This window comes from Ursus maritimus, unplaced genomic scaffold (genome assembly GCF_017311325.1).
Source record: "Ursus maritimus isolate PB19 unplaced genomic scaffold, ASM1731132v1 scaffold_28, whole genome shotgun sequence".
Lineage (NCBI taxonomy): Eukaryota > Metazoa > Chordata > Mammalia > Carnivora > Ursidae > Ursus > Ursus maritimus.
In genome coordinates this window covers 34,656,611-34,676,527 of record NW_024425341.1, presented here as the reverse complement: position 1 = coordinate 34,676,527, position 19,917 = coordinate 34,656,611, and the positions used below count along the sequence as shown (strand labels likewise).

Here is a 19,917-nt window from a genome sequence, read left to right as displayed (position 1 = left end):
CCAAGCAGCGCCTGCAGGTATAAATATTTTCCTGCAAATCCTCGTTCCGCCGCACCCACCCGCTTCCAAGGGAGCCGATGTTAAGCCGGGGCGGTGAGAATGGTACTGGCCTTGGTGTTCTGAACGAAGTACAGCGGACCTTGGCCTTTAATTACCATCACAGGGAAGTGATCTCCATAACCCACGGAACTCCCCTCATCCCACTGCTTAGCAAAACTGTCAGGTGGTTTTTGGTTTGTTTTTAACCCCGCACCATATTCCAGGACCGTGCTCTAGAGAGAAGCTGGGGAGTTGGCACCTGTGTGGTACAGTAGGGGGCGGGGGCGGGGCTGCAGGGAAAAGCAAAGGACTTGCATGTTTTTTAAAACCGCTGCCAAAAGATAAGGTTGTTTATTCAACTTCTAACACTGATGAGGGCAGGACTCTGCGAAACCACGACAGAAAGAACTTCGGTCAGCAAATAAATACACAGTTCACATTAGCCAGGCAGGGAGAAGCGTTGCTCCGGGTCTGGGTCTGTGAATAGTCATGGAGCAGTCACTTGAAGGCGTATCTGGGGCTGGTGTCTGATTGAATTTCGTTTGTATAGAGTGATGATTTGGAGTTTACATTCAGAAAAACAATTTATCTCATGAAGCACCAGGCTACAAACACAGGTCTCTTAAGAGACCCAGATGGTCAATGGGTTAAAACGATGACCTCCCACGTCCTGGGTGCCAGATGGCTCTCCCACTGGCCTCACACTGACCTCTGCGAACAGAGCCTCGCCATCAGGGAGCAGGCTTCGGGGAGGCGTGGAGGCCAACTGGGGTGTTATAAAAGGAGTCAGTTATCTCTGTGAGTCCTGGCGATTACCAGGAAGCGATCTAAAACATGAAAATAGATACGCATATCAGAAGCTCAAACAGTTTACTGAAGGGCAGTTTGGGGAGGTTACATTGACTTCAAGGTATTAAACCCACTTCCTCTGGGTGCGGAGACACTGAAATCTCCTTGCTGCTGTGGGCTCTGAGTGTGAACAGACCACGTAGGAGGCCTCTCAGGTGGGCAGGCCCCAGGAGGGAAAGCCTTCCTCGGGGTCATTTTGAAGAAGAGCAGAGACTTTGATGAAAGCTTCTTTGAGTCCGTGACAAGCTCTCGCATCTACCGTTGGAGAGTCCGGGAGGCAAGTTCCAAAGTCCTCCTTAAGGGGTCCTCGAGGAGATCCAAGGACATGTCATAAAGCCTGGGGAATTTACCCCACATGGGGGAGTGTGGCTCTGGGACTCGAATCCAGCCATGGTCGGGGCTTTCTCAGCAGAGGGCCCCCCACTGGCTGTGCCCGGGGGCTCTCCCAGGGAGACCCCAGCTCAGAGGAGATGGTCTGAGGTGTGTGAATACGCATGTGACTGTCAGTGACTCTGGATACAGCTCAGTGTGGGACACCGTGAGACCTCGGACTGAGGTTTCAGTGTTGGCCGAATGCTGACGTGGGCATTATATTTTTAAGTTGTGACTTCCTTCCGCGTGTTGTGGCCAATGCATAAGCCAGCGGAGGGACCGTGGGTGTCACTCTACCAGAGACGTTTCCCCGGACTTCTGGGTGGATTCTCGGGTCGGCAGAATCTGATGGTGCTGAGATACAAGGCAGCCCCTCGAGCACAGCCTCTCGGCCCCCAGACCGAGCAGCAGGCACATCCTTCCATCCACCCATTCCTGTTTGGAGCTGAAGACTCCAGAACAGTGGGGAGGTCACTCCTGCAGTAGCATCTGCTGTTCCAAGGCTGAAAGAGGAAGGAAGATTGAATGCGGGAGGGCAGCATTTTGAAAACACTGTGGCGTTCACGGAGAGTGAACCAAGCAATCTGTCTCTAAAGCCTCCCAAGAAATTGTCGCTGGGGAGATATTGCTTTCCGACTCTCGGGATGGTCTGCCTTGTAGCTGGGGTGACACGGGAGAACTGCCCCGGCGCCCTTCGTGCTTGTCTGCTCCCTGCTGGAAACGCGGTGGGTGGCAAATACCGAGACCAGCACTGAACTCCTGGCCCAGAGGAAATCCCTGGTTCGCTGCTTCCCTGGGAATGCTTTTTCATCAAATGGTGTTTCAAACATTTTTCTCTAGATGATATTCACCTGCAGTGGGAAACCGGGCTAAAGCAGCTTGTTCTCTGTCCTCAGGTCATCTTATGTTCTTTCCCTCTCCTCTGTTTCTGAGCTCTGTTTGGCTTAACCTTGTTGAGCCTTCGGCCACTGAGATCATGCACAGAACTAGGTTAGGAGGGCAAAATGTTGGGATAGAAGCAATTTTTTTTTTTTTTTGGCAGTGATTCCCCAGGCACACGATTTCCTTTTTCTAACCTTTTTGTTCTTCTTCAGAGGGGAGCAGGGTACGTGCAGTGAGGACATGCAGGCTGCCTAGGCAGGAAATACTGTCCCATGGCACCGTTTTTAAAAGAAAGAGATTTTAGAAAATGATAACGTATTTTGGGTTACTTCTTTCATTTTGTTCCATGCCACTGACTTCGTCATGCTTTGTGGTTGTCCAAAACGTTGCTTGCAAATCCCAAAGTGAGCCGGTGAAACTGACATTAGTTAGTGGCTACGCTTTTCCTAAAATGCTGAGGATTTTTTTTTTAAGTTAATGTGTTTTTTCAGTTGGTCAGAAGATATTTAGAGACCATCCCCTGGGTGCTATGGTGATGCAATGGGTCTTTAGGGACAGCAATTAAAGAGCAGGCCTAGGCTATGCCCAGCTGTATTTACAACCTTTTGAAAAGGGAGGGCTCCTGTGGAATGAAAGGCTTTACCCCTAGAGCTGGTGAATTGGGATGCAGGCAGCGGACGCGGCAGGGAAGGGGCCCACCGTGGGGGAGATCAGCAGAAACATTCGTCCGGGACCCCAAAATCAAAGTTATACAGGGTTCTGGAAAAAAATAAAAGGAAGTGGCCCAGGCCAGTCTGCACCTCTGAGAGCCACAAGCAGGGAAGGGGGGACATGAGGAGTAGGGGAATGGTGATGCGCGCACGGCCATTCCAGCCCGGGCTCTCCCCTCTCCTCTGTTGCTACACACTTCTGTCCAATCCAGTCATCCAGCTCCTGTCCAGCTCCGCACAGTGCTCTCTCAGAAATGGAGTGGCTACCGTCATGGAAACAATATGGCTTTGGAGGAAGTCAGACTTGGGTTTCAAATCCTCTGTCTGTGCGCCATCACAATGTGAGACTCTGTGTTCCTTTGCTGTAAAATGGGCGCACCGAGACCTACCATTCAGGGGACTGAGGAAGACTACAGTAGACCACGTGCGCCAAACACACAGCGCAGTGCCTGGCACCGGACAGACGCTCAATGAAGGCTTGTCCCTCAGGCCCCTTAGGGGGAGCCTCTCACAGGGATTTGTCCTCACTCCTGTGTGGGTGGAATAGACAGGGCATTGATTCTGGCTGTGTTGCTTCCCAGATGTGAGGTGCCCCCAGCTTCCCTCTTCCTTAAGAGGAGATGATGTCATCACGGCGTTGTCAGGATTGAAAAGGGAAAGCGATACAGCTGGCTTCCATCTTCAGCTTCTTTGTAATATGCCATCCCTGCACCCGAGACGCCCCCACATGCAGCTGTATCCCTGTCATTGCCTTCGCGGGAGCCCCATCGGGTGCTCAGCCAGGTATGGAAGCTGCCTTGAGGTTCCAGGGGACTGCCCCTTCCAAAACGAGCCCCGCTTCACTTTCCATTTTTACGACCACCTTCACTGCTGAGTGTGACCTGATTTTACCTGAGAAGCCAATTCCAGGGTCCAGATAGAGTTTTCCCTGTGCCCTGATCAAGCCTCATCTGACAGAACGGCTCTGCCCTATCACTCTTGTCCCATCCCTTCCCCTCTCCAGGGCTTGTCTTGCAGATAAGGAAAAATCAGGCTCAATAAGCCTAAAAGAAAACCGAAGAAAAGTCTGAAGAACTCGGTGCTCAGGTGTCGAGGGGAAATGACCTTGTTTCATAAGGGGCGGTTACCGCTAGTTCACTAGCATCATTGTGGATCCAGCAGACTCCACGTGCGTAGGGGAGGAAGAGTAATTTCCCTCTATCCTTCTGAGTTCTTAGCTGAGACCTCCGAAATCCAAGATTAACAAGACAAAAACAGATTTTTATTAACGTGTCTACCTCATGTATATGGGGGAGATACCCAGGGACAAATGAGTAACTCAAAGAAGTGACTTCGAATTCAGGTTTAAAAAACATCTTTTTCTTTTTTGAAGATTTTAGTTATTTATTTGAGAGAGGGAGAGAGAGAACAAGTGAGGGGAGGGGCAGATGGAGAAGCAGGCTCTCCACTGAGCAGGGATCCCGGTGCAGGACTCAATCCCAGGACCCTGGGATCATGACCTGAGCTGAAGGCCTAACCGACTGAGCCACCCAGGTGCCCCTTTTTAAAAGCCATCTTAATAGAGAAAGGGGAAGGAAATGTAGCCCTCTTAGGAGAGAGGAAATGATTTTTAGGAAAGACGAATGGGTCCGTGAAAGAGTAGGTGGAAGGTAGGATAGCTTGTGACAACGTGTGTCTGGCTGTGGGGTTGACTTCTAGGCTCCCCTCCTGTGACAAGAGTCAGTTGTCCCTGATGGATGATGCTCCCAGGGGGAGATTTATGGCAGCTGAGCTCATTTTGGAGGCTCTTTCTTTAGGTAGATGAGGGTAGTCCAGAGAAAGCCTCTCCCTGCGTCTGCCTACAGCTCAAAATAGTCAATATAGCAAAGCCGCACATCTGGGGGTGACACGGCCTAAAGTCCTACAGTCCTCTTTTGGGGTGGCCCAGTCTGTTATCCTTCGTGTGCAGTCGCTGATTAAAGGTTACAGACGCTTTTGAAGAGAAAACCAGGAGCACCTTTCGGGCCCATTGAAGGGAAAACAAGGAATGTGCTGCCCTTTGCACAAGCTGCCCCGTACGTACGACTTTAAAGAAGCACTTTCAAGCGGATAAGAGGCAGGAGACTCGAAAGATTTCACTGGTAGTTTGCACAGGGGAGTGTAAAATGCAAGTGTTTGCCAGTATTTACACATCCCCGGCCAAAACCCTAGGAGGAAAGGAGGAAAGGGCCACGAGGAAGTCGGGTTTGATTATCAGATGCTTCGATGTGGCACGAGAGCGTTCTATCAAAGTTTTAAAACATTCAGCATACGTTCCCTTTGCTTCTCACAGACCCGACTGGAAAACATCTGGAGGTGCACACAGCGGTCCCACGTGAAACATCTGTGTATAAATGCCACACCGCGCTGCTTGCCCTTTGTTGGCCCTCGGCTCCGTTCCCGCCCTGCCTGCCCTTCCTTCTCCGAGCGGCTGGAAGCCTGTGAACTACACTTCCCAGACTCCCCAGCCAGCCGGCTTCCACTTAGGTTCTGCCCATGGGACACGCTGGTGGGAGACTGCAAGGTAGGTGGAGGCAGAAGCCCATTTTCCTTCTACTTCTGCGGGAGGCTGGGGCGGAGGCAGCAGCAGCAGCTGGGGAAGGCGGGTTTGCGCTCAGGTGGTGGAATTTCAACAGCGGGGGGGGGGGGGGGGGGGGCTCCTGCAGCTCAGAATTCCTGAACTCTGGCTCTGGCGCAGTGACAGGCAACCTTGGGTGGGAGTTCAGCCCCCCTCCAGCTTCCTGGAAGACGTTCCCGCAAGAGCAGTGGAGCAGCGGGTATACCAGCAGCCTCAGCAACAGAGCAGTTGTGGATTCCGGATCAGGCCATTTTCCCCGTACTCAGTCCGCCTTAGGACGGTAGTAGCTTCCTGCTGTTACTCATCTCTGAATGAACTCAGCCTCCTTTTTTCTCCTCCAGCCCTTCACATTTTGTTAACTGCCCCTCTATTTAAAATTCCTATAGTAGTTTCCTCTGACTGGACAGTGACCAGTACATACACATATAAACTAAACACAAAAATTGAAGGCAAATTGGGCGCCTGGGTGGCTCAGCGTGTTAAGCGTCTGCCTTTGGCTCAGTCATGATGTCAGGGTCCTGAGATCTGGCCCCACGTGGGGCTCCCTGCTCATCAGGGAGTCTGCTTCTCCCTCTTCTTCTGCCTCTGACTGCCCCGCCCCCCAGCTCATGCTCTCTCTCTCGCAAATAAATAAGTAAAATCTTTAAAAAAAAAAAACAGAAGGCAAATCAAGGTACTATTTCAATGTGTTTAATCCCCTACTCCACTTGCATTTTGGAGTTTACGAAAAGGAAGGGATAAGCAAGATTTTACCCTAAAAATGCAACAACAAAACTCAGTTCCTTGTCAGATGTCCTGCAGCCTCCACCGAGGAAAAGAAGTTAGCACAACAAGTATTTTAAAATAAGAAATTTTCCTTGAGGGAAGCCTGTCTATAACCTCAGTCTTCAGCGGCATTAATAATAGGTATGCTTTCTAGTGTTTTTTAGATGTGAGGCCCATCAAATATGTTATTTTATTTAATTATCCAAATAACTCTAGAATTTAGAAATTTATTCTGATTTCATAATGAGGAAAAGAAAGTATTTTTAATGGCACTGGTTGATTGTTTAGTGGCCGTGTACCCCTCTCTAGAGTACGTATTCTTCACCATGGGACCTAGCCGTCCCTCCTATGCAGCAGCGTAGTTAATTTCTTCACTCCCCAGAATTTGTGATGACCCTTGTCACCTGCTTGGCCTAGAGAATGTGCCAGAAGAGACATGCATGTGAGTTCCAGAGCCCAGGCTCAAGAGGTTTGGCAGGTTCTGCCTTCATTCATTTGGACCACTGGCCTGCAGTGTCTGTAAATGCAGCGTGTCTGGCCCTATTGGAAGATACGAGGCCATGTGAGGAAGGAACAAGATGCACCAGCTCCTGGCCAGTACCCACTTCCTTCATGGGAGTGTGGCCATCTTGGCCCTTCCAACAAGTTGCCTTTCACTGAATGCACCTATCTGAGCAAGCCAGGTGAAGCTAGACCAGGAACCACCCAGCTAACCCACAGACTTATGAGAGAGAAGAAATCCTTGTTTTCTTAAGCCACTAAATTTATAGGCAGCAATATATAACTGATAAAGTACCACTTGTTTTTTGCACCAAGCATCTATCCTTACCATCATTTGCTGATAGCATCCCAAGTGCCTCTTGTTGTACTTGCCAATAGGATACTTGTCCCTCCCCTGGTCAAGGGGCAGGCATGTGGCTTGGACGGGTCCACTTGGATGCTCTGTCTCTGGAATGTGATTCGCGACCAGAGGGAGGAAAATTCTGGCTGAAATTATCGAGACTTGGTTTCTGCTATCGAGATGCTTTGGAGATGCTGGTTCTTATCTATTCCACATTTTAGCTTGAATCAATTTCTGATGCTTGTGACCAAGTATCCCCAAACTGATATACCGTGACAAATTAAGAAGCTAGCTCTAAGTCACACCACCATGAATAGCAGCACTACGACTTGAACCCACATCTGTCCCATCTACCTTCCACCTATCCATGTTGCCTCTCCAATTCCTTGCAATCCAGTTTCCTTACTCATTTGAGCATCTTGAAGACACCTGGCCTTTCTCAACAGGTGCATAGCTTAGAAGGGCCAGTGATCCCACTGTGAGCTGTAACTTGACATCAATAGTGGGTCTCTCACCCAATAACCAGGTGGTAGTAACCACAGAAGGGGCTTTTTAAACTGGAGAAATAGTGTATTGAGCACAGAGTAGTGGATTTTTTTTTTAGATTTATTGAAGTATAATTGACATACAGTAAAAGGTACAATACTTGATGCACATGTTTAAAGTGTACAATTCGTGGGACACCTGGGGGGCTCAGTCGGTTAAGCGTCTGCCTTTGGCTCAGGTCGTGATCCCAGGGTCCTGCATCGGGCTCCTTGCTCAGTGGGGAGCCTTCTTCTCCCTCTGCCTGCTGCTCCCCTTGCTCTTTCTCTCTCTCTCTGACAAGTAAATAAATAAAATCTTTAAAGTGTACAATTCGAGAAATCATACGTATATGTAGACACCCACAAAATCGTCACCACAACTGAGATGGTGAACATCCGTCTGTACCAGTAGTTTCATTTCCCTGTGCCCCGTTGTAATTCCCCCACGTCTCCAGCTCACACCGAGTAACCCCAGTCTGCTTTCTGGCATTAGAGATTCGTTTTCACTCTCCAGAATTTTATGTAAGTGAAATCACACATTCTGCATTTCTTTCTCCAGTTTCCTTGACTCGGCATAATTTTGAGATTCATCTGTGCTGTCATATACCAATAGTTTTCTTTATATTGCTGAGTAATGCTTCAATGCACGTATACACCCCAGTGTGTTTATCTGCTCATTTGTTGAAGGACCTTTGGGTTGTTTCTTGTTTTGGGCTATTGCAAAAAACGCTTCCACGAACATTCATGTACGAGGCTTTGTATGGACATTGCTTCCATCTCTCTGAGGTAAATATCTAGGAGTGGAATGACTGGATCATGTAATAGGTGCCTATCTAAATTGTTAAGAAACTGCTCAACTATTTTCCAAAATGGTTGTACGATTTTACACTCTCACCAGCAGTATATGAGGGCTCCAATTCCTCCACATTCTCGCAAAACTTGTCGTGTTTAGTCTTGTGGATTCTGACCGTTCTAATAAGGTGGAATGGTGTCTCACCGTGGTTTTAATTTACATTACTCTAACGACAAATTCTGTGGAGCATATTTTCATATAATTATTTGTTTATCTTCTCTGGTGAAGAGTCTGTTAAAACATTTTGCCCATTTAAAAATTGCATTTGTTTTTTTATTATTGAATTTTGAGGATTCCTTATATGTTCTGGATATAAGCCCTTTCTCAGAGATGTGCTTTGAAATTATTTTCTTCTAGCCTGTGACTTGTCTGTTTTAATAGCATCTTTAGAAGAGCAGATGTTTTAAATTTTGATGAAGTTAAATTTATCAATTTATGTTTTTAATGAATCATGTTTATGGTGGTGTATCTAAGAGATCTAAGCCGAGATCACAAAGATTTCCTTCTAGAAGTTTTACGGTTTCAGGTTTTACATTTAGATCCATTTTGAGTTAGCTTTTATATATTGTGCAAGGTATGCCTTGAGCTTCTTTTTGCATACGGATTATCAATCACGCTGTCATCATTTGTTGAGATGAAACAGTAGAAACATAGAAAAGACTCATTTTCCATTTACTGGCTGTTGCATCTCTGTAAAACATTGATTCTCCATATATGTGTGGGTCCCCTGTCCCGTCTCAACTTTCTCTTCTGCTCCCTTAATCTATTTGTCTATTTTCATGCCAAAATTGCACTATCTTGATGACTGTACCTCTAAAGAAAGTTTTGTGATCTACTCATATTTGTCCTCTTCTTTTTAAGTTCATCTCTTTGTTTTAAAACTGTTTTGACTATTCTAGGTCTTTTGCATTTCCATAAAAATTTTAGAATCAGCTTATTAATTTCCATACCCATGAAAACCTGCTGAGATTTTTATTGGAATTGCACTGGATCTAGAGGCCAGTTTTGGGGAGAACTCTCATCTTATTAACGTTGGATCTTCTTTCCCTGAACATGGTATATCTCTGTTTAGATCTTCTTTAATTTCTCTCAGTAATATTTTAAAGATTTACTTATTTATTTGAGAGAGAGAGAGAATGAGCAGGGGGAGGTGCAAAGGGAGAGTGTGGGAGAGAAATTCAAGCAGACTCCCCACTGAGCACTGAACCCAAAGTGGGGCTCGATCTCAGGACCCTGCAATCATGACCTGAGCTGAAACCAAGAGTCAGACACTCAACTGACTGAAGTCACCCGGGTGCCCCTCTCTCAGCAATATTTTATAGTTTTCAGTGGACAGATCTTTTGGAGTTTTGTCAGATTTATTCTTAAGTATTTAATATTTTGGATCCTGTTTTAAAAGGTGTTGTTTCTTGGGGCGCCTGGGTGGCACAGCGGTTAAGCGTCTGCCTTCGGCTCAGGGTGTGATCCCGGTGCTCTGGGATCGAGCCCCACATCAGGCTCTTCTGCTGTGAGCCTGCTTCTTCCTCTCCCACTTCCCCTGCTTGTGTTTCCTCTCTCACTGGCTGTCTCTATCTCTGTCAAATAAATAAAAAAAATCTTTAAAAAAAAAAAGGTGTTGTTTCTTGTAATTTCAGTTTCAATGGTTTGTTGTTAGTGTGTAGAAATGCAACATCCATTCTTAGTAAAACAAGAAAAAAAAAAAAAACGAAAACCCCAAACTCTTAGCAAACTAGGAATAAAAATGTCCTCAATCTAATAAAAAGCATCTGCAAAAAAGCTAAAACTGATATCATACCCAATGATAGGACTAAATTTTTCTCCCAAAGATCCAGAACAGTAGGCATATCTATTCTCATCACTGCTATCAAACATTGTACTGCATGTTGGACTGTATCAAGATAGTGCAATTAAAAACTCATCTGGATTGCAAAGGAAGTAGAACGGTATTTATAGACAACATTCTCAGTGTAGTCCAACGGAGTTCAGACAAAAAAACCCACTAGGAGTAATAGATGAATTTAGCAAAATTGAAGTATACAGAATCAATTGCATATATCAGTTGCTGTTCAGCTTTACAGCTGTCGCTGATAGACATGACGTAATGGATACTAAGGAATTCATTTTTATTGCATCTTTACTTGTACACTTGTTCTTATATTGGATTTATAATTTTTATAATCTTAACCATCTTATAGATATAACAGTACCTCATTTGATTAGTAAACCCAAGTAGAATGAAAATATATCATACTTAATGCTGACAGTCCAGAAGGCATACCTGTGTTTACTAAACCGGTAATATCAGACTAGTCTTGTTTATCAAAGATTTATTCGAATCGCATGAACTTGAAAAACATTTGGATTAGTATCTATATTTCTGGGAGTTTTGGGAATATTTAAATTATATAAGCATTTTTTAAACATTCTTTAAGCTAATTTAAATAGAGTTCCTTCACATTATTTTATAAATTAATTTGGTAATACCATCGGAGGTAGAAAAATACCATGTGTACATACAGAGGTAGATAGAGAGATATATACATCTCTATAGATATATATATGAACAAATACAAATGGCGAACTTATTGTTTTCATTCTAAAACCTTAGCTATGAGTCAGGTAAATGCAGTAATTCAAAACTCACTGGTTTATATAAATAGCTGGCTTTCATCTTTGATCCACTTTATACATTTTTTTAATCTGAATTGTTTCTGGCAGATGGTAAAAGTTAAAGTTACCTGTTTAATATGAGGGCTAAGGCTTTCCACCAATATTGGTGGAGGAAACTTTTAAGATTTTCTTTGGCCCTGATATGTAGTTGTTTTGGCAGGGGGGTCCTTAAATTCCTTGAGAGCCCTTGATGGGGCACAGGAGGCCTAAAGTTCAAGTGACTGTGGGAGCTGAGGGGCCGGAGTGGGAAGGGGAAAGTCTGGCAGGGTGGACAGAAGGATGGAGCACGTAGGGGCTTAGAGAGGGACGTAGGAAAGGATTCAAGGGAGCGGAAGGGAAGTTCGAAAGTGATAAAAGGAGGAATGGGAGTGAAGGGAAGGGAGAGGTCTTAGGTAGTCAGTCTAGAGAAGCCACTGAAGTCCAAATTCTCCAGAGTGAAATCATGGCAACAAGCAGTAACGGGGACGGACGTAGCAGGGTAGCGGTCAGGAGGGATTTGGCGGGGGGGGAGGGGGGTTCAGCCGACTGAGAAGTTCCTGTAGAAAGAGCAGAATCAAATAAAATGAAGAGGCACAAAGAGCCAGGAAAAAATTTCTAGCCCAAGCATCAGGGAGTGACTTCCCATGAGAAAGGAAGAGCGGGAAGGACTTCCAGCCCAGCAGTTAAGGGAGTGTATTTGTGCTGGAAACAAGGAGCCAGGGAAGAGCGTCTAGCCGGAAGGTACCTTTCAAACAAAGAAGCCTGAGACTAGCCCAGCCTCGGAGAATACTTTCAGAATCTTAAGAATCCAAATCTGTCCTTACCATGCTTCAGTGGGTTGTCATCAGGAGTACTGGCTGAGGAGCTGGACTCACCAGTGGGTCCTCAATCCGTGAGTCAGGAGTGAAGACAAAGGCTTCAAAGATGTGCATTTGGGGTCCTGGGTGAGAGGCCCAGGGGTCCAATGGGGAATCCGATCTTGAATCATGGTACCATCACTGTTAAAGAAGAAATTATTCTGAAGCTTGTTGAAATGGTAAGGATGATTTATTCAGGACTATTGTCATAGGTGTCAAGACTATTACAATAGGGGAGATAGATGGGGCCCAAGTCTGAACACACAGCTGGAGATTTATAGTCAAGGAACTGAATGGGGGTTTGAGGGGTTGGTAGATAGAAAATTGCTAAGAGGAGACGCCAAGGGTAGGGGGAATTCTTGCTAATTTGACTTAGGATTCTTGCTGAAGGCAGGCTAGGGTGGTCAGATATTAAGAGTGGGGGAAATCTCACCAAGGCAACTTAGCAGGATTCTTGCTATAAATGGTCTAGGGAGGCCAGAGACAGGGCTCAACCGTGAGGTCCAGTCAGAAAGCTGGCTCGGAGGGGCCTGGCTAAAGTGTGGTTAAGAAGAGTGTCTTTGCCTAAGCTCCCCCCCACCCCAGTGTGATATATTTATGATGGTGTTTTGGCTGGTGTTAACTGGGCTGATATTCTGGTACTTTCCTGGCAAATCAAAAACATCAGGTCACGTTAAGAGTTACAGAAAGAAAATGTTGAAATTCAAATAAATTGCTTGAGTCCGTGGCCTAATTGCACTGATGAGCCTGTGAAGGAACCAAGCTCTAAGCCTGGTTACCATCATCTTCTAAATAGGGTTGGCCCAAGGAGCAAGAGTGAGGAGATAGGCCTGTTTGTCTCTGGGCAGATTCTGCCCAAGACTCGAGACCACGGCAAGAGGAAAGATAGGGTTCTCTTAAGTTTAGAGCCCAAACTTGTAGCCCCTGTCCCTGTCTGGGCTCTGACTAGAAACAATAAAATGCCCTAATACAAATGCTGTAATATCTGCAACGAACTTCGAAGAACTTCAGCACAGGCAGTGCGGTACCGGTCTCTGGGGCGCTAACGGACAGCGCAGGTACAGGCAATGCTGAAGGACTCTACCCACTTCGGGGACCGTGTGTTGGGATTTGAAAGGTTATCAGGATGCTTTTTCTCTAGAGGCAGGTCTAAGCACGTCCCCTCTTCAGTCCCCATAAGAACCAACGTCTTTGTGATTTAGCATAATGGATCTTAGAAGTAATAATGCTCATGGGTGACACTGAAGGTGTTCAAAATACGTAAGTTGGTTGAAAATACTGTATCAGACACTCCTGACCTTACTGAAGCAGGGTATTATGATCTAGAAGCCTCCATGATAGCGTATGCCCTTCCGAATGCTGTCTCCGTCTTAGGATTTGAAACAGACCTGTATCCAGAGCTTGTAGGAAGTTTCTCACATCCGATTGACTAGACATTGGGCTACATCTTACTGTTTGAATGTTGTCACATCTGCCTTGAGCGAGTCTGTTATGCAAGGAATTTGTCAGACAGCCAGTAGGACAGAGAACTGTACTTCATTGAGTTTCCAGAACTGGTTGTACAACTTTTTTGTGCCTGCTGGCTTCCAAATGTTTATTTTACAGCCGAGTTCAGTCTGAGACTGGCTTTCATTGTAACAAAGCACCTGGTAATGAAGCCGAGAGAACTATAGTCCTCACCGACTTCCAGGGCAGGCATAGAGGCCCACATCTGAATGTCTGTGTCCCTCAGTTTTAACAAGTTCCCCACAGCTCTGGGGCCTGAAGAAAGCCTGCATGTGTTGTTAAGGACCTTTGTTGTGGCAGGTGTTCTTATATTTCTATGACCCTGCATAATGGCTCTTCACCATTAAGCCCTTTTATACTAAACCACCTCAGCTCATTTATTAGAAGGACTCATAAAACTCACTAAATGGCACTGAGCTAGGGGGTGAATGAAAAGAGCACGCTGCCGCCTCCAGCGCCTCCAGGAACCATTTTTTTTAAAATGCCTGTGTTCCTGTTTCTATGTTAATATATGTGGGTGAATCAGTTTCAGCTTTTGAATGATCCTAAAGACCAGGCTGAGGTCCCGCAGCCAGCAAAAGCCCCCTAAAGGCTGCAGTTTTCCCCCTCTGGCCAGAGTCCAGTGTTCTCTTTAAGATAATTGCAAAAGGCATAGAAAACCTCCCCCACACCTACTTATTTTTACACTGAGTCAGTTATTTTATTTGTTTGTCCTTTTCGTATTTGTAGGTGCCAACGCCCAGGCTGGGTGCTTCTCTCTTTGCTCCCAAGGTCACATCTTTGTCGCACGCGTATACCGGTGTGTGACTAGATGTCTGTGTTGTTCCACTTTTGTTTTGCCAAGTAAGAAATGGGTACTTCTGGCCCTTAAGTACGCTGTGAAATTCCTTTTGGGAACCCTGCAAATAAAATAAATAAGAACATCAGGAGTCTTTAGACTTATTAAAATTCCAGACTCTCTAAAAACGGTATTTCCTGTCTAATCTTAACGTTAACGAAATGATCAATTGCGAGCCAAAGCATGATTGCGGGATGAGCTCTTTTGGACATTATCTGCCTGGCGTTGAGAATAGCCAAGTCATCGTCTCCATTAACTTGTCAATGTGAAACTCCCCTGTTTCTGATATGTATATGTAATGGGCAAGTGTACACACACCACAAAACAGCAGAGAAAGCTGACAGTCCCATGTCACTACCAGGAAAAGTCGTACCTTGGGTTTAACTGTTGGCCTTGAACTTAGCTTTGTGGCTACTCTGAGAACAAAACCAACATGAATATATCGTCACACAAAATTCTCATGTGTGGAATGATTCCACAGAGCTGTTACTGGACAGCGAAGTTTTCAGAAAGGACCTTTGCTCTTTGTTAGTGGCAAAAATAAATAAATACATAATAAATAAATTTCCTTAGGAGGGCAGTTACCTCTTTAAAAGCCAGACGATGGGAACGGGGAAGGGAGAGGGCTGTCTGATGGGAATTTATGCCAATGGAATGCAGACGAGTTGTACTTAGAAGGCCTTGTGCTTGTTTAGCTGGGAGCGGTGCTGTTCAGGAAAGCCAAGGAGATTGTGTTTTTTTAGACACATCAAAATACTGTGATCATTTTTTCATTAAAACTCGTGATATTTATCATTAGGTTCGATGTCGTAGAATGATTCCCGGGTTTTGAATCAAAACTCTGGGTGAGAGGACCCTTACCTCGTTCCTTAACCATTCGGAGCCTGGAGCTTTCTTTAGTAGAACGCAGATCAGTATCTCTCACCAGCCCGGCAGCTTATCAGGGGGCTAAACGAGAGTTCCTATGCCAGTACCTGGGACAGAGCAGATCCTCAATAAGGGTTAGTGCTCTCAGTCTTGTCCAAAAACCAACAGTGTATGTGTACTCTGTGTATAGCCTTGGTTCACTTTTTCAAAGATTATTTATTTATTTATTTGTCAGAGAGAGAGAGAGAACAAGCAGGGAGAGCAGCAGGCAGAGGGAGAAGCAGGCTCCCCGCTGAGCAAGGGCCGGTGGTGGACTGGATCCCAGGACCCTGGGATCATGACCTGAGCTGAAGACAGACACTTAACCGACTGAGCTACCCAGGCGCCCCTAGCCTTAGTTCATGTTTATGTTTGACTCCCAGGTGTAAAATCTTTGAGGGTAGGGACCTTATCATTTTTTTCCCTGAAAAATTAATAGCAATAGACATAAAGAATTGGTGTGTATTAAATTTTTATCACATGAATTACACCTTTTCTTAAAAATACTTTAAAAATGCTACTATAAGGCAACTTCCTCTCACCTCTGGAGCTAGCCTGGAGGTTGCCCCTATGACTCAGTGAAGAAAACCCCTCAGTACTGGGAATGGGATAGCCGAACTCAAGTTAGGAATTCAGGGAGTAACAGAGCATTCCATCTCCATACTTACGTTTGTAGAATCCCTTCGTCTGTACTCGTGAGACAGAAATCAGAGTGCAAATAGTGTTTTGGTCAGCACCAGATCAAAACACAGGCTGCGTCTTTGCTTTCACTTTTAACACACTGGCACCTGGACAGGAAAAGAGCAGAAAAGGCACACAGGTTCTTCAGGCTTCCGTGGCCCCTTCTGTGTTCATCAGCGAACTGGAGTTCAGAGACTCTCTCCGTGCTATGCACACAGAGGCATGCGCACAACGGACTCCTCCTTGGGTACTGGCTGGACCAACAAACAGTATGTTACGCTCTCTGAGGTCTACATGGTTGAACTCGGGTCTGACAAAATGTCTTGTCTTACGGGCTCACCCAGCTTCATCTTAACATCAGGACGGCAAGTAGTAGCGGCTCTCCATCACTGACACCAGGAGTGTCCATGTTGCTTTGCCTCGACCAACTGGTCACCCTGAGTGTTGTAGAAACTGGATTTATTCTGGTTCACAGAGGCATGGGTTTTCTATCTTACTCTCTTTACTATAACTTCCTTCACTAAAAATGAGGTTGGGAAAGTATGTTGAAGTTTAAATACTTGAACAGGCTCTCAGAGTCAGGAGGCTCCCAATATTTCTGACATTCTTTCAGTTTTTCCAGAATCTATCTCCTTTCTCCATTTACCGTGTCATCCCACTAAAACATAATTCTCAGGCACCTGACTGGTTCAGTCCGGAGAGCATATGACTCTTGATCTCGGAGTCACGGGTTTGAGCTCCATGTTGGGTGCAGAGATTACTTAAATAAATAAAGAAACTTAAAAACATAAAACATAATTCTGTGTCTTTGCCTTGGAACCACCTAGCCTAGGGTTTGGTAAACAATTTTTGATTCCATGACTGCCAACCATTCATCTATCCATTATTCAATGGCTCCAGCTTTTCCGAGCTCCTACTGCATACCACTAACTCAATTTTATAGATGAGCAAAACTGAAGCTCAGAGAGTATGTAACTCAACAGATCTAATTTCAACATCTAACAAAAATAAACTGGCTATAATCCACCCATAATTATGGATCATTTTGCTCTCAAATACTTTTCCAGCTTTCTACCCAATTAGCTGCCTGCATTACCCTCCTAAATATTTTTGTCTTTGTTTTCTCTAGGTCAATACACGATCAATTCAAGAGAAGAATAGGTTTGAGATTGGAGATTGGGGATGTCAGTTCAGAGTGGGCCATGCCTTAATCGCATGGTCTCCTATATTTTTAATGATACCGTAGGGAAGATAAACTTTTTTCTCTACCGCGCTACACTCAGTAGCTGGAGGACCTGTGAATTAAGTCCGCAAAAGACAGATTAACAAGGAAAAAAACCCCAGATTTAATTAGGTAAGGATGCATTGGCGTTCACAAAGAAATGTGACCCAAGGAGGGAGTGTTAGTATTTGGGGCATATATACCGTCTCAGGCTAGACAAAGGGAAAGGGGTTGGGGGCTTCTGTTGGTAACTGACTGGGAAGTTAAGGGAAGGAAAAGTTAAGTAGGGCTGTTTAGTAAGGTTTGTTATGCAGATAAGAGTCAGCTCCTGTTGGAAGAGCTCTCTGTGGTAGTTCTCTTCTGGATGGGAAGAGAGACACACCTTTAGTTTTTTTAATTTTTTTATTGTTTTTTTTATTATATTATGTTAGTCACCATACAGTACATCCCTGGTTTTTGATGTAAAGTTCCATGATTCATTAGTTACGTATAACACCCAGTGCACCATGCAATACGTGCCCTCCTCACTACCCATCACCAGTCTATCCCATTCCCCCACCCTCCTCCCCTCTAAAGTCCTCAGTTTGTTTCTCATAGTCCATAGTCTCTCATGCTTCATTCCCCCTTCTGATTACCCCCCCCTTTCTTTATCCCTTTCTTCCCCTACCGATCTTCCTAGTTCTTATGTTCCATAGATGAGAGAAATCATATGATAGTTGCCTTTCTCTGCTTGACTTTTTTCACTTAGCATGGTACACACCTTTATAAATGGAAATGTACATCCTGCTTTTAGACGAGAGGGGAGAGAGCTAGTTGCCTTTAGCTCCCAACAATCCTTATGCCAAGGTGGCATATTTTGGGGCAGTGTGTTTGGTTTTTTTCAGACCCAAGAGCATGAATGGGTAGTATTACTTATTTGGTATTGGTACACAGCACCTCCATTGTTATTTCTCTCTCCTGCACGGATATAAGCTCCTTAGCGGGAGGAGAAGTGGTTTCTTTAGTTTCAGGTTTGTAGTGCTCCCTCTTAAAGGCTACTCTTTGTTTAGCTTCCGCCATCCGTCGTGTGCTTTGAATACATTCTCTCCAGCCCACTTCAAGGTAATATAAAAATCTCCATTTTACAGAAGAAGAAATTCAGGCTCAGGTTAACTGACTTGCTGAAATGTTCAGCACATAGTTAGCAGAGGACTCGGAACTTGTTCCCTAGATCTGTGCGTTAGAATTTTCCAGAGAAGCAGAACCAAAAGGATGTGTGTGCCTACAGAAGGAAATGTATCTGAAGGAATTAGCGCACAGGATGACGGAGGCCGGTGAGTCCACATCTGCAGGGTGAGCCAGCAGGCTGGAGACTCAGGAAGGAGCCACCACTTGTAGCTCAAGGCCCGTCTGCTGCAGAATTCCCTCTTGCTTGGGGGAGGGTTCAGCTTTTGTTCTAGTCAGGCCTTCAACTTTTTGGAGGAGGCCTGCTCACATTATGGAGGGCAATGTACTTTACTCAAACTCCACTCATTTACATGTTAATCACATCCAAAACACCCTCCCAGAAACATCCGGAATCATGTTCCATGCCTGAAAGTAACTAGCACCATCTGTTAACAGCCAATTCCACATTGCTTTCTTTCTTTCATTTTTTTTTTTAATCGTACTAGGTTCTTCTCAGCATGGGTTAACCGGTGACCTTGAGTCAGGTTCAAGCCATGCACACTAATCGTAGGTAAAAACTTCCCCATCAGGGCGCCTGGGTGGCACAGCGGATAAGCGTCTGCCTTCGGCTCAGGGCGTGATCCCGGCATTATGGGATCGAGCCCCACATCAGGCTCCTCCGCCATGAGCCTGCTTCTTCCTCTCCCACTCCCCCTGCTTGTGTTCCCTCTCTCGCTGGCTGTCTCTCTCTCTGTCGAATAAATAAATAAATAAATAAAATCTTAAAAAAAAAAAAACTTCCCCATCTCACGTGAAATGGATAATCAGCACTATTTAAAAGGTCTTTATTTACAAAGAAAATCTTTAAGGGATTTTCTGCCTCCTGAAACTTAAAAAGCAATCTGATGGGAGTGGTTGTAAGGAACACAGACATTCCCTAAGTACCCTAGCTACGGCCAGCTTGAGGCACCTCCAGGCAAGTTTTTGAAAACCATCTAATACAAGGAAGTAAACACGATCAGAAGAGGCTAGGTTGTTACATTTAAGCAAAGCCATTTTATTCTTACTTTCTGAAATAAGAGAAAAGGAGAACAAAAATGGGCTGATCACGATGGGCTAGGAATCGATACCATGTGTTGCAGTTATATTTTACTTTAATTTTTTTAAAGATTTATTTATTTACTTGAGAGAGAGGGCTCGTGCATGGGGGAGGAGTAGAGGGAGAGGGAAAGAGAGTCTCAAGCAGACTCTGTGCTGAGCGTGGAGCCTGATATGGGGCTCCATCCGTCCCACAAAGCTGAGATCATGACCTGAGCTGAAACCAAGAGTCGGTCACTTGACTGACTGTGCCACCCAGCCCCCACCCACCCCGCTTACTTTTTTTTTTTTTTTTAAGATTTTATTTATTTATTTGACAGAGAGAGACAGCGAGAGAGGGAACACAAGCAGGGGGAGTGGGAGAGGGAGAAGCAGGCTTCCCGCTGAGCAGGGAGCCCGATGCGGGGCTCGATCCCAGGATCCTGGGATCGTGAGCTGAACAGAAGGCACACGCTTAACGGCTGAGCCACCCAGGTGCCCCTGCCCCGCTTACTTTAAATAGCAATATTGCTTTCAAGACAATTTAAAAATTTTGATTAAAACCAAAAACGAAGGCTTCAAACAAACTTATTCCCCAGTTGTG

At 45.3% G+C, this 19,917-nt stretch overlaps 1 long non-coding RNA gene across 1 annotated transcript; it reads left to right on the top strand.

Annotated features, from left to right (window-relative positions):
- Positions 1-1,385: 1,385 nt before the first annotated feature.
- Positions 1,386-5,996, top strand: LOC121105630. The gene is made up of 4 exons (XR_005838231.1): positions 1,386-1,985; positions 3,434-3,635; positions 5,164-5,394; positions 5,569-5,996. It is a non-coding gene; the product is annotated as an uncharacterized LOC121105630 (long non-coding RNA).
- Positions 5,997-19,917: the final 13,921 nt, after the last annotated feature.